Source organism: Colossoma macropomum, unplaced genomic scaffold, assembly GCF_904425465.1.
Source record: "Colossoma macropomum unplaced genomic scaffold, Colossoma_macropomum, whole genome shotgun sequence".
Classification (NCBI taxonomy): domain Eukaryota; kingdom Metazoa; phylum Chordata; class Actinopteri; order Characiformes; family Serrasalmidae; genus Colossoma; species Colossoma macropomum.
This window is the reverse complement of record NW_023494785.1, coordinates 33,215,490-33,230,972: the sequence shown is the minus strand read 5'-3', so window position 1 is coordinate 33,230,972 and position 15,483 is coordinate 33,215,490.

The following is a 15,483-nucleotide window of genomic DNA, read 5'->3' as shown; positions in this document are numbered from 1 at the left end:
AGCCATCACTGGTAAGATTGTGATGATCGTTCTTGACCTCATGGAGGGCAACAGTGCTGAGAGTTTTGATCTGAAAGAAACCAGTGATCTGCTGATTGCTGCTGCTGAGAGAATCAAACTAATGACCTCAGCAGTGAACACAGAGGAAGACCTGACCAATAAGACAGGCTCTCAGAAGAAAGCTTGTCTGAGTCGTGAAGACCTGAAGACTAAATCTTCTAGGGCTGTGAGTCTAGTGCTTTATAGAAGCACTGGAAACAGAATGATCAATGGAAGGCCTTGCAAGTCCTTCAGCAGCCCTGCTAGTGAGCTAGATCAGGACACCCTGTTGAAGAAGAGAGAACCGTCAGAATCCACAAACGAGTCCTTAATGTCTCATCTAGACTCTTCAGTTAATGAAATTGTGGAGACTATTATGGAAAACATGGATGCTTTGTCTGCATACAGCATATCTTGCCCCTCTCTTGAGTCTGGCCACTCCTTGACCAGTGGCATCTGCAAAGACTGTGGAATTTGCTCAGTCACTAATGTCATGCTCCACACTGTTCATCAGAAGGTGAAGGACTTCTTCAACATGTCTAAAACTATGATAGACAGCATCACAGAGACACTGACTAAAATAAGTGCCCCTAAACAGAGTGGATCAGAAGATCTACTCCCACTACTGGATGAACCCTCAATAATCAAATCAAGTGTATCAAAGACCTCAGAGCTGTCAGTGGATGAACAGGTCTCCACTTTGATTCAACCTGCCAGTGTTTCCCAGCTAGATAATCTCACGCTAACCTGCACAAATGACATAGTTGGTGGAATCATACAGCTTTATCATGCAAATGTGTCCCAACCTAAACCCTGCACATCTGCAGGAAGTTCAGAAATCTCCCTAGCCTCCTCTCTGGAGATTCATCAGGTGATTCAAGAGCTGGAAAAACTTAGCAGAACATTACAGAACTACATTAGCAGAAGCTCATCTGAGAAGAGTTTACCAGGTAGAGATGAGAACATTGTGTCAGTCCCAGCCGAATCAGTGTCTGATAATGAAGAGGCTGCATTAAATCATCGTCCTTCTTCTCAGCTAACTGAGAGACTGTTGAGCAATCAGTTTCAGGACAAAGCAGCACAATTTGTCACTGATATCCTGATCAAAACAGAGGAAAAGTATTCACTGCAGACATTTAAGGATTTTAAGACAAAAAGTTCATCTGCTTCAGGCTCATCATCATCATTACCTTTATCATCATTACCATCATCGTCATCATCCATATATGTTCATGAAACAATGTCATGCATTGTTCCAATTTTTCTGAAATTGTTTAAGAAGCTTTCTTCATCTGACCATTCAGTTACTGATGATTTTAGGAAACCTCCTCTATCAAAAAGGTACAATCTCTCTGCTCGTAAGATCTACAGAGATGTGCATAAAAAGGTGTTTGAATTCCTCTCGAGGCTCCAACAGTCACAGTTTAAAGAGTCTGACAGTGAGAGTCAGTGTCTGCTAAGAGCCTCGCCCCAATTAACTGAAGATAAAACACCTCCAACAGTGCAGGAGGACATTGACGTTTGTAGCAATGATGCCACGTACAAGATCCTGGAATTATATAAGGATCAAGAAGTGTTGGCTAAAGCCGTTGATGTTGATGACACCGAACACAAGAAATCATCTCCACAAAGTGATCCATCTATTCAGATACATTTGGATCCTGACATGTGGACGTCTTCTTCATCTACGTCTTCAGAAAGTATGATTGCAGTTCTCAGTGCTATGGACTGTCTTGATGAGTCATCAGTGTTGTGTAGTGACTCTCCTACTCTCCTGATTGCTCATGATGAGTTTTCGGTAGTCTCCAGTACAGCAAGTCTTATTGCATCAGATATTTCAGAGAGTAAGTGTCATTCACCCTGCTTTAGCATGTATAAAAAGATGCAAACTTATTTTCATGCCTTTTTCACAAGCTATTTACGACAGCATTGCTCTCTGAAATTCAAAGGCAAGAAATTTTTTCCTCTTCTGGATGGCTCCACATCTAGAGAGAGTGCTCCACTGACTTTAGAGGCTGCATCGCTGTTAAATGAAACAGACCTCAGTGCTAGTTTGACCTCAGCTGCCAGTGATGGTGTTTCCCAGCTAGAAAGACCAGCCTTCGCAACAAACTCATTTTCAGCTGATAGTAATGTGTCAAAATTAGTAAAAGATGCAGCTGCTTCTACAACCCAGTCCTCTGCTGAGTCAGAGAAAATCAATGACCGAGTTGTGGAAATCTCTATCAGTGAAGATGGCACTATTTCTGAAAGATGTACATCTGTAACTGTGGAAGCCACCAAACCTCTTTTTCAGGAAGACTCTGACTTAACACAGCTGGAAAGTCTGATTCCTGATGAAACCATACACAGTTGTGCACATGCTGCAACAGAATTTACAGCCAACATCCTTCAGACCAAGACAAGTGGACCATCAGATGTTTGTTTGAGCTCTTCTGATTTAGCTCCAGAGTCGTCACAGAAGAGAAAGATTCTGTTGAGAGACTCAGACCTGTTCTCCTCTGCCCTCGTCTACTTATTTACAGAGGAGTCTACTAAACACTTCTTGTTGCATTTGTCCAGTGATAACCCAACACTGTCACCTGGAGCAGCTTTTTCTGACCGAGACATGCCACACTCAAGTGCAGAAACTCATCTTCAGAACCTCATCTCAGTCCAGTCAGCTGACCATCAACATGTCTTCACTGATTCAGTAAACTGTTTTGCTGAAACACTTGTAGACAAAGTGATAATGGAGGCCTTTCATCCAAAAACTTGCTCCAGTCAAGCTAACAGTTCTGTGGTTAAGGACACACCAGCTAATGTCAGCATCAGTAACCAGGAGAATCTGCCCACCCGTAGTGACCCCAGTCTGTTAAATCACAGCAGCTGTTGGGATACAGCTTCTGGGAACCTGAAGAAGAAAAGCAGACAAATTCATTTTGGTGTCATGAGGAAATTCCCCTTTATTAGCTTTGGATTAAAGGTATGAAACACATTTATAAATAATATTATACATTTAATTGTCAATTTTACCAGAATGTTATTCACTGCTTTATGTTCAGTAATTTATATAATTGATTTGATAGGACCTTGTAGAATATCGTTTAGACTTCATTTTTCATGTGTGTTGTGTAATTTTAACAGCAAAAAAAGGAGAACAAATTGAGCCCACTCAGAAGAACATCTGAGAGTCATCAGTCCAATTCCACCTCCGGAGAGAGTAAGTCAGTTCATCATTTCATCTTTCCATTGTCAAGCTAATTTTACCATGTTCATAATCAAATAATCTATCTGATAATCTTTTACAGCTTCATGGAGAGAAACAGAGGGCTGTACACCATCCTCCCAGAAGCCGCACAAGTTGTTGCCCAGGATCTTTTCTGCAATCTCCAAAGCTCTTCGTAATTCCTTCAAGCCTAAATCCACCTAGGCACTAAATCCTCAAATGTCAGAGCCTCTCAAATGATGTGGTGTATTTTTTAAAGGTAAAAATCTGGTGCACACTCGACAGTATCTGGTGCTCAGTTGATAGTACATAGTGCCTACTTCATAGTATGTGTTGTGCACTTGATAGCATCTTGTGCACACTTGATAGTATCTGTTATGCACCTGATAGTACCAAGTTCTTACTTGAAAGTATCTGGTGTATTACTGATAGTATCTGGTGTGCAATTCATAGCATCTGTTTTTCACTCAGTACTATCTGATGTGCATCTGAATGTATCTGGTGCTCTGTTGGTAATATCTATTTCTCACTCAATAGCTTTTGATGCTCATTCGATAGTATCTGGTGCTCATTCAATAGTATCTGGTGCACACCCTATCTTATCTGGTGCTGGATGGCTCCACATCTAGAAAGAGTGCTCCACTGATTTTGGAGGCTGCATCATCATCAAAAACACCAGACCACTGTGCTGGTTTGCGTTTAACTGCTGCTGATGGTGTTTCTCAGCTAGAAAGACCAGCTTCCTCAACACATTCAGTATCAGCTGTCAGTATTGTCTCAAAACTACTAAGAGATGCAGCTGCTCATACAACACAGTCCTCTGCTGAGTCAGAGAAAATCAAGATTGTGTTGTAGAAATCTGGATCAGTGAAGATCGCACCATTTCTGAAAGTTCAGCTCCAATAGCTGAAACTGTGGAAGCCACCAAACCTCTGTTTCAAACAGACTCTAAAATAACACAGCTGGAAAATCTGATTTCTGATGAAGCCGTACACAGTTGTGCACCTGCTGTAACAGATTTCACAGCTATCATCCTTCAGACCAATACAAGTGGACCTGTTACTGTTATTGTTTGCTACCCGGTGTCGACCAGAGGAGGATGGGTTCCCCTTTTGAGTCTTGGTTCCTCTCAAGGTTTCTTCCTCTCACTCTTAGGGAGTTTTTCCTTGCCACTGTCACCATTGGCTTGCTCATGGGGGTTTGGACCTGGGTTTTTTATTTCTGTAAAGCTGCTTTGTGACAACATCTGTTGAAAAAGCACTATATAAATAATCTTTGACTTGTCTTGACTTGCCTATCTGGTGATCAGTCCATAGTATCTGGTGCTGACACCTTCATTTCTGGTGATCAATCTATAATATCTGGTTCTCACTCAGTAGAAGCTAGTAATCACCCAATAGTCTCTGTTGCTAACTCTATGGTATTCAGTGCTCACCTAATAGTATCTGGTTCTCATCTGACAGTACCTGTTGTGCACCAGTTTTTAGCTTAAAAAAAAGTTCACCACATTCTTTCAGAGGCTCTGCACTAAATAATAACCTGAACATGAATAAAACTTTAAAAACTCAGATGTTTTGAGTCTTCACTTGAGGCATTCCAGCAGTGATTGATATTTCACTATGCATTCAGTCAATCAATAGGTAACAAAAATTATTGAAATTAAATGTAAATTTAATTTCATTTAAATTATTTAAATTTAAACACTTATCAAAACAATCTCATCCTCATGGTTACAGTTTATGCACACTTAGACACCTCCAGCACTATAATGCACAAAGTCATGAGAATCTGTGAAGGTTTTGGGGCTGTTTTTCCTCCAAAAACCCTTTCAACCTTGTTAGAATACTCAGCATCACGGACTGGAAGTAACAGTAAATTTTACGTGACCATCTGACTGTCTCTGCCAAAAAGCTAAAACTGGATCATGTTTGAATCTTTCAGACAGTGATCAGTGATAAGTCCAAATCCACACAAAAGTGGTTTGGTGACCACAATTAAGCTTCTGAGATGGTCATCCCAGTCCCACCGATATCCTGTGGAGTCAGCTGAAGACGAGATTTCAATAGGGAGGATCCAGGATCCTGAAGTATCTGGCGAGATTCAGTATTGGAGTATTTATCAAGCATTGTAGGAAAAGACTCAGTGCTGTTCTGTTGGCAAAGGTAGATTTCACAAAGCACAGAATGGAGGGGTGCCTATAATTATGACACCTATGGTTTTGTTTACATAAAGAAATAAATCTTTGTGTAGATTGCGAGCTAATTAACCATAGACTAATTAACCAAGCTTTTATATCTGTGTTTTATAATAAATTTGTATGGATTTATGGCTGTTCATACCTTATAGGAATTGGCTAAACTTAATCTTCTCCTAATCTTACTTTCATACTAGATCAGACTATGCATACTTCTGAGTTTGCATTATTAAATGTTCTATGCCTTCCTGCACTGTCTAATGAAAAAGCACTGTTTGTGTCTGTGACTGTCTGAGAGGAATATCATGATTTATTTTGTAGAAACAAATAATTATAAGGCAGTAGCAGGTCATTGGGCCAAATCAAGGTAGTTTTACTTAAGTAATGCATTCATGAGTTCATTGATGATGTAATTTATAACTACTGTAATTATGTTAGTCAAACATGCTGCTTAATTGCTTTTGTTTTATGATTGAGAAACTCTGGAACAGCTCATCTAGATAACAGACAGCCTCTACAGAGCACAGGTGAGCATTCCACCATACACTCTGAGTGAGCCATGGACACAGGTTCTCTGAGGTGAAATAACATAGGTGAGATTAGTGGAACTGGACACAGGTTTTCTGAGGTTAAATAACACAGGTGAGATTACTGGAACTGGACGCAGGTTCTCTTAGGTAAAATTACACAGATGAGGATAGTGGAACTGGATACTGGTTCCCTGAGAATAAAATACTATGGGTGAGGTTAGTAGAACCTAGCAGGTAAATCTGGTACAGCTTCATAGGGGTTCTCTGAGTTGGTAGGAATTCTGATTTTAGGTAAGTAATGAAAATTAAGCTGTGTGCAAAGTAGCATGATGTGATTTTCATAAGTGGTGCCTCATCCAAATTCCTACCAGTGCGCATCCTGCCCATGCAGAACAACAGGTAACTCCACAAATACATTGTTTATGAGCTTTTTCCATACTTAAATATATTAGCATAAAACAAATGGGTACAAAATTTTACTTAAGTCATTTTATCCACTGTCAGATAGTGTGGACAGATAATGTTGAATCTCTCATTCTGGCTAGTCAGTTATCTTACCATGTAGCATTGCTAACCAGCTATCTGGGTAGTTAGGTTATGTTTACCAAACAGTAAAACTAAGAAAGGTTTAAGGATATGTATGACAACATTAACAAATACCTAACTGGTCCACTTATGAGCTAACTAGAGCTTATCTGGTTAGCACACTAGTGAACTTAAGAGTCCTTTGCACTGCATGATGAGCTGCTTGTCCTGGGCGGGCAATAGCTGCTGATCCTGGATAGTCAACTGGACATTGTTCATGACTGTATTTCTTCTGGAACCTGCATGAAATCCTTTTAATTACTGTGGTAATCTGATTTAGATCTAGAAATTAATCCTGCTATTGTATTAATGCTTGACAGCCAGTTAATCCTACCAATGACTGTATTGATCGTGGATAGTTAGTTAATCCAGTTAATGACTGTTTTGGTCCTGGATAGACATTCCATCCAGTTCATGATAGCACTGATCCTGGAACATAAAATAAAAAATCCAGTATCTGACTGTACTGATTCTGGATGGTCAATTAATCTAGTTCATTACTATATTGATCTTGGATAGCCTGTTAATCCACTTCCTGACTGCACTGATCCTGGATAATCACTTAATCCAGTTCATGACTTTATTGATCCTGGATAGTTAATCCAGTTAATGACTGTATTGATTCTGGATAGTCATTCAATACAGTATGTTGGCTGAGGAAGTCCAATTCAGGAATCAGTGGACCCTTCAATGTCGGCTCTAGAAAAGCAACAATAGACTTCTTCAGAAGAATGAATACCTACTTTACATATTTCTCAATTATTTTAACTAATTTAAAACAGACACGCAAAAAATGATATACCACATTTGAGCATCCATTATGATGTCATCAAGCCATCTTCCATCTTTAAATGACTGGATTGATGTCTTCTCAATCATTATTCCACTAGGAATGTGTTACAATCTGTAGAGATAATTAAATACCCAATAAAACACATGATACCTTTTATGCCTGATCACAATACATTCATTTCTTAGAATCACCCATCATGAAGTCAGAGATTATAGTTTATCAATGTAAAATGGAATCTATGTGTGCCATCCTCTAGCTCTTTATAACTGGAAATTTTTTCTAAGAATTTTGAACAAGAACATCTTTTGGATGGTGGGCTATTCTTAATCCAGCAGTGGTCTTGATGTGTAAAAATCCAGCAACACTGTTAGGGCCACCATACTTGTACCATATCAGTGTATGTACTGTACTATCTACCACTGTCTGGTCAACAGCAGTCCCAGAAACTAACCAATAATTACAGGGTTAAAGACAGCTGACAAATTGTGCATGACAACATATGGGCTATAGCATGTAAAAATGTACAAGGTAAGTGTTTGTAAAAAAAGAGATGTATAATAAGCGTATGAATTCATGTCAACTACTCATGAGGAGAACTTCCAAGATAGCATACCTTCTTTGTGAAAAAGCACCCTTCATTGATCTGCAAAATAATTTGCTCACAATTTATGGTGATGGTCCCCTGTAGATGATCTACAGATATTTGAATTATTAACAGACATTCTGTTCATACCCAGCTGATTATCAACAACATTATGGTTAGGTTTAGGAGTAGGTGTAGGTTTAAGGTTGAAGTTAAGGTGAGGGTTTGGTTTAAGGTAAGGGCAGTATGCATATTCTATATAATAATGCTTTGGCTGGCACTTTGGAATGCTTTGGAAAGAATGCTTTGGCTGGCAATTGAATAAAGAGATGTTAAACCTACGTATGTTTCCACTATGATATAGGGACAGGTTTTTAAATATTAAAAATGTCAACAAGGTTATTTTTTACATTATACTACTATATTATTTATTGGAGTTTAAATTAATAATGAATATGAGCTCAAAGTGCAGACTTTCATCTTTATCATTTAGCTTTTTTGTCATTTTTAATACTTGGATGTAAATCATTTGATTGCCTCAATCTGGAACCCACAGGCACCACCAGATGCTGAAAATCAGCACTTTGAGCTCACATTCATTATTTGATTTCAACTCCAACATCCTGTGGCAGCTGTGGTTTAGCTAAAATAACAATAACTTAATTGAAATCCAAATTTTTATGGACCTGACTGTACATATTAATTGACATAGGCTGCATATAACACTTTTAAAATCTGATTTGACCTTGTGCACATATCCATACTTCAGCTGAACTGATTATTCATGATCAATGTGATTATTAATAACTCCCACTGACCATAACCATGCATAATAAATACTATTAAGAACTGGAATAACTAGTTACTTTGAAGAAGATTTATTGGTAACCCAGGGCCAGTACTGTTATAGGAGCAACTGGGTATCTAGGATAAGCTTAATTGTAAATCGTATTAACTAGTGGATTAACGGCCAATGCAGCAACAATATATGAACAGGTAAAACTATCTAGGGTCATGAGAAGGACTGACTATCCAGGATGTGTAGAAGTCATGGTTAGGACAAACCGCCATTTCAAGATTGAAACTGTCAAACTGTTAAATAATAAATCATTACCTGAGGATCAACACAATCAAAGAATTGATTAACTTTTTATCCAGGAAACAGTTCTGTTAACTATTCAGCATCAATACATAAACATAAGATCAACACAGTCATTAAAGGAATAAGCTGGTTTTCTGGGGTCAATACAGTCAATAATAGGACAAACTGGCTATCCAGGATCAATACAGCCAGAAACTGGATTAACTGGCTATCCAGGACCAACACATTCATTAATTGGATTAACTGACAATCCAGGATCAATGCATTCAGTAATAAAGTCAACAGGTTATCTGGGATCAGTACAGTCGTAAACTGGATTGACAGGCTATCCAGGGATCAATACAGTCAGGAACTGGATTAACTGACTATCCAGCATCAATTCAGTCAATAATACGTCTAACTGGCTATCTGGGATGAATACAGTCAAGAGCTGTGTTAACTGACTATCCAGGATCAATGCAGTCAGTAATAGGACTAACAGACTATCAAGTACTGACTATATAACTGACTATCCAGAATCAAGAGTCACCAGCTGGATTAGCTCACTATCCAGGATCAATGCAATCAGTAATATGATTAACCGGCGATCCGGGATCAATACAATCAGGGACTGTATTAACTCTTTAACAAGGATTAAAAGATTCAATAATAGGTCTAACTGGCTATCCAGAATGGATACAGCCATGACCTGGATTAACTGGCTAACCACGATCAAAACAGTCAATAATTTTACTGACTGGCTGTCCAGGATCAATACATGCATGAACTGGATTAACTGTTTATCCAGTGTCAGTACAGTAATCAAATAGATTAACTGGCTATCCAGGATCAATAGTCAATAAAGCAAGTAACTGGCTATCCAGGATCAACACCATCAGTAACAGGATTAAATAGCTATCCAAGATCACAACAGTCATGAATTAGATTAACTAGCTGTGCAGCATCAGCACAAGCAATAATATGACTGACTGGCTATCCAGGATCAATACAGTTATGAACTAGATTACCTGGTTGTCCATGATCAAAACAATCGAGAATATGACTGACTGCCTATCCAGGATAAATAAAGTCAGGAACTGGATTAACTCATTAACAAGGATTAAAACAGTCACTAATAGCTCTAACTAGCAATTCAGAACGGATACAGCTCTGAACTGGATTAACTGGCTATCCAAGATCAAAAGAGTTAATAATATGACCATCTGGTCATCCTGGATCAATACAGTCATGAACTGGATTACCTACATATCCAGGATCAGTACAGTCAATAGCTGTATTAAATGGCTATCCAGGATCAACAAAGTCAATAAAGCAAGTAACTCACTATCTACGATCAATACCATCAGAAACAGGATTAAATTGTTATCCAGAAACAATACAGTTCTGAATTAGATTAACTGGTTGTCCTGGATCAATACAGTGAATAATATGACTAACTGGCTATCTAGAATCGATACAGTCATTAACTGGATCATAACAGTTTATGACTGTGTTGACCTTCCAATTAATCTAGTCATCAACTAGTTTAAAATACCATAAGTAATATGATGAATGACTTTCCAGGATCAATACCATCAATAAAAAGATACATTTTCTAACTCAGATTAACACAGTCATTAATTGACCATCCAGGATCAGCAGCTATTAACTACCCAGGACAAGCAGCTCGTCATGCTGTGCAAAGTACTACTAAGTTTGCTAGCATGCTAACTAGATAAGCTTTACTTAGCTCATAAGTCGATCTGTTAGGTATTTGTTGTCAAACATATCCTTTAAAAAATCACACTTTTCTAAGTTTTGCTGTTTGTTAAACACAGGGATGGGGGAGAAGCTAAGTAGCGCGCTACTTTTTGTAGCTAACTACAAATTTTTGTAGCTAATACCTGTAGCCACTACAGCTTTATGAAATGTAGCTAATAGTTGTAGCGCCTACAAATTTTTGTGTAGCTATAGCAAAAATTTTCGCTACAATTTCGCTACAGGCTCCAGGCAAAAGGTGAACCATAGAACGCGGTGGTTAACTGGTCTGGTGGCGATTATGCAATCCTGACTGAGCCACAGACAGTTCGAGCAAACAATCTCGCACTGGCCCCTTGCACTGATCACCCCGACTAGTAGGCTTAGCTCAGGGGTCGGCAACCAAAATGTTAAGAAGAGCCATTTTGTCCTTTCAACAAAAATGAAACCACCCTGGGAGCCACAGCATGTTAGGTCGGTTTTACCATCTTGGCTGTAAATAAGTCTCAGTATGTGCTGATGTACTAGAATAGACTAAAATATAACATGAACAAAAACGCAGGCGCTCCCGAGTGGCGCAACCGTCTAAGCGTTGGCCCTATCATCAGGAGATCGCGAGTTCGATCCCTGGTGATGCTACAGCCATCCGTAGCCGGGAGTCCGAGAGAGCACAATTGGCCTCGCTCTCTCTGGGTGGGTAGGATGGCCCCTCCTTCTCCCCCCATCACTCAGCGCGATGCTAGTCAGCGCAGGCGTCTGTTAGCTGACGTAACAGATCTGGCGGTTGGCGCTTTCCTCCGAGCGCGTTCGGCTGTCCAGTGACGTTGCGTGAGCGGCAGCTCGAAAAGAAGCGGTGGTTGGCTTCACAGGTCTCGGAGGAAGCCTGTGTTAGCCTTCACCCTCCTAGCGTTGATAGCATCGTGTGATTGGGGGAGTCCTAACTAGCGGGTGGAATTGGAGACGACTAAATTGGGGAGAAAACCGGGTAAAAACGCAGACTTACTTTGCTCTGCTTTAACCTTTAGCTCAGCTATAGCCGCTTTTCTCACCTCAGTCAGGAAACTTTTCCGCGAGTTTCTTATAAAATGTCTCTCAACGTTCGACTTTTTATGAGGCTGAAGTCGCTTCTCATTCACCAGCTTCTCGTTCGAATTGTCCCGTTCCACCTTAAATGGTGCCTGAGGCGCCAGAATGTACGTTACTGCTGCAACATTTAAGGTGGAACAGGACAATTAGAACGAGAAGCAGGAGAATGAGAAGTGACTTCAGCTTCGCAACTTGTTGCAGATTAAACTTATCAGGAAACCATCTGAGTGCTTATAAATTCATATAAGTCCATTCATCTCCAAATTATTGATGTTCATCTTAAATCTCTCTCTTTGCCTTTTTGTTATCTGCACTGCTGTATGTTCAGCAGTCTGCGTGTCAGTCTTCAGCGTTAAAGGTTTGTGAATTAGCAGTTGTACATTAACTCTAGTGCTTAAGACCATTTATTATGAAAACTGTGTTAGAACTGTGTGTTATAACGATTTTCACAGAAATGGAGGATTATTTTATTTTACCTAAAAATCTAGTTCTGCTGTGGAGCTTAAACAGCTCTGCAGCAGCGGAGAGATTATTGAGGCCTGATTCTCAGCCCAAACAGAGCCAGAGTCACTGATGAAAGTTTTGAGGCTAAAGTGTTACTGAAGTTTAACAAAGGATTCTGAATGTCATGTCTGTATGTATCTTGCTGAAATGTTTAAATTGGAGCAGTTTTATTTCAACAGTTGACAATGCTTTGCACAAAATTCTCTGGTTTGTATTCAGTTGTTTTTGTTGATTTTTGTTAGGAAAAACCTGGAATGATTGACTTTTTTCTTTACTCAGTCTACGTTTTTGTTGGATATCACACCTTTGGTTGTGTAAGTTTGATTGTTGGTTACACTTAAACTTTTTGGTGATCTTTTTGTATATTTGTGGCTTTTCAATTGTACGTTTCTTTCTGGCACATGATTAAATACAGTGTCTTGTTCACACTTTCAGTTGGGCTTGTTTGGTGTGTCAGGTGGAGATTCACAAACACTCTGACAATCGTGCGTTGAAAGTAGCTAAAAAGTAGTGCACTACTTTTCCTGGAAAAGTAGCTAAATCGTAGCTAGCTATAAATTTTGGGAAAGTAGCTACAAAGTAGCTAACTACTAACTTTTTCAGTAGCTATCCCAACCCTGATTAAACATAACCTAACTACCCAGATAGCTGGTTAGCAATGCTACTTGGTAAGATAACTGACTAGCCTGTATGAGAGACTCAACATTATCTATCCACACTGTCTGTCAGTGGGTAAAATGACTTTAGTAAAATTTTGTACCCATTTGTTTTATGCTAATACATTTCAGTATGGAAAAAGCTCATAAACAGTGTATCTGTGGAGTTTTCTGCCCCTCTGCATGAGGAGGAGGCGCACTGCAAGGAATTTGAAAAACGGCAAAGGCGCAGGCAGATGAAGTCACAAACTGTTGACTGGACAACAGTAGTGTTTATCCAGCAGTGAGGGTACATGTCAACCCCACACACAACCCACTTACATTAAGGGCCTATATCCAACATTTTAATGTATTTTTTTTTCTTTGCTCTGATTGGCTGCCCTGTATCAGAGCTGAAACACTTCAAGATGAATGGGCGGGGCTAAATTGCTGTAGGTATGAATGGGTGGGGCTAGTTGCTGTAGGCTAATAGGCAAATGCAAGTTAAAAAGTCCTCACAATGTCACAGAACTAGTGAAGTCAAAACTAAGTCTCCATATATATACTGTATGGACTGGGGAGTGAATGGTACATTTAGAAACTATCAATATTTCGATTCTTACTACTACTTTGGAGGACAGCTAGACAAAGCATGATTACCAAATTAATCAGTTTAATTCATAAATATATGTACTGATGGATAAAAAAAAGCTTTCAGTTGTTGTACTTATTATTGCCCCCCCCCACCTACCTTTGCCATTTGAGGCATACATCCTTCATCTGTTTGCAAGAATTCTACAGTTTTAACCATATTATGTTCTTCTTCATTCAAAGAAAAGAGATTAGAATGTGTAATTTATTAATGCCAGTAACACTCATGCAGTCTGACTGACAAAAGACAACACTGCTTGTAATCCCATCTATGACTGCAATGGCACAATGCTTGATTTAGTTGTGCTCGACCTATTGGCCCACTTCTCTCTATCACACACACGCATACACACACACTGGCCGGCAAGTAATTCTGAACATTTGGGCCAACAATAATTACATAAGATTATCTGATTTTACTTCACGGCTGATGTTATAAAGGCACTCTTACTAGGCCAGTGCTAACATGTAAAGTGTGTAGAGAGATACAAAAGCACTATATATATATATATATATATATATATATATATATATATATATATATATATATATATATATATATGAAAACTCCAGTTTCATGTGTGTGTGTATTATTTATTACAATAACTTCCTTTATGAGGTAGTACTGCTTTTTTCTCCTGTAAAGCTATCATTTATGGAAATCAGACAGCGACAACGTGCTTTAACTGATGTGATGGAGAACACTCATTACACTGACATTAAAGCAGTTTATAATTGAACCTCCTATGTCTTACACTTTCAGATGCAATGTGCAAAAATAACTCAGATAACTTTATTTAGAGATGTAAGTTTCATCTCAATGATAACAAAAAAATATGCATGACAGATGTTCTTAAACTTTATAGGCTACTAATCCCATTGTTTTCAGTAGATCATATCAAAGCTTTTCTTATTCTGCACCTCTCTCACATACATACACACTCTGCAGAACTGGGGCAGGCAGTCTTCAGCCTTCAGGGAAGTTTTGGTTAAGCCTCTCCTTCCTTTAATTAAAGGTTGTTTGTTAATGAAAACCAGCACTGCTGCTTTTTATCACTTGATTTAATAAAACAAAGTGAAATAAAACTAATGGCAAAATGATTTACATGTCTACATGAAGAGATGATGTAGTACATAAGCGTAGCGTGCTTATTTTCATGCTTACGAAAGAATATCAGGGACCACCCTTCCTTGATTTAATTTTCTTGCCAATACAGTCATTAAGTGCAAGTTATTAATTTTCAGTGTCAGCAAAAAACATGTATTTAACAGACAATTATACAAAAGCCTTTTTATGTGTCCATTTTATGCCATCCAGTACTTGCTTTCAGTTCTCCAAAGAAATCTGCAGGAATATTTTTACACACCTCCAAAATTCAGTCTTAGAAGTTGGTTGCATTTTCTGTTTCTCTTGTGCCAAATTGAAATGAGATCACTGCAGTGCAAAAGCATAAAATGCAGTGCAAACATGACTTACTTTTCCATCGTGACATACATAATAATAATAAAACCTCTATTACACTGTTTTCAGGTCGTTTGACCTCTTTACTGAAAAACAATACACGAGGATTTTAAAAATGAAATGCTGAATTCATGACAGAATTGGATTCAATCTGCCTTGAAAAGTAATAAACAACTACACTGCTTTCCACAGTGCAGTACTTTGAGCTGGTTTTCCACTTTACAATGCAATCATAACAGTGAAAACAATGAAATACAACGCACACATTAATACAAATTAAAAAGCAAAACCTCTACCACACGTTTTCTCACTCTCCAAATGGGGTGACCAGTTTATTCTGAGAAAACCAGGATCTTCGTTTGATTTGTTTGTTA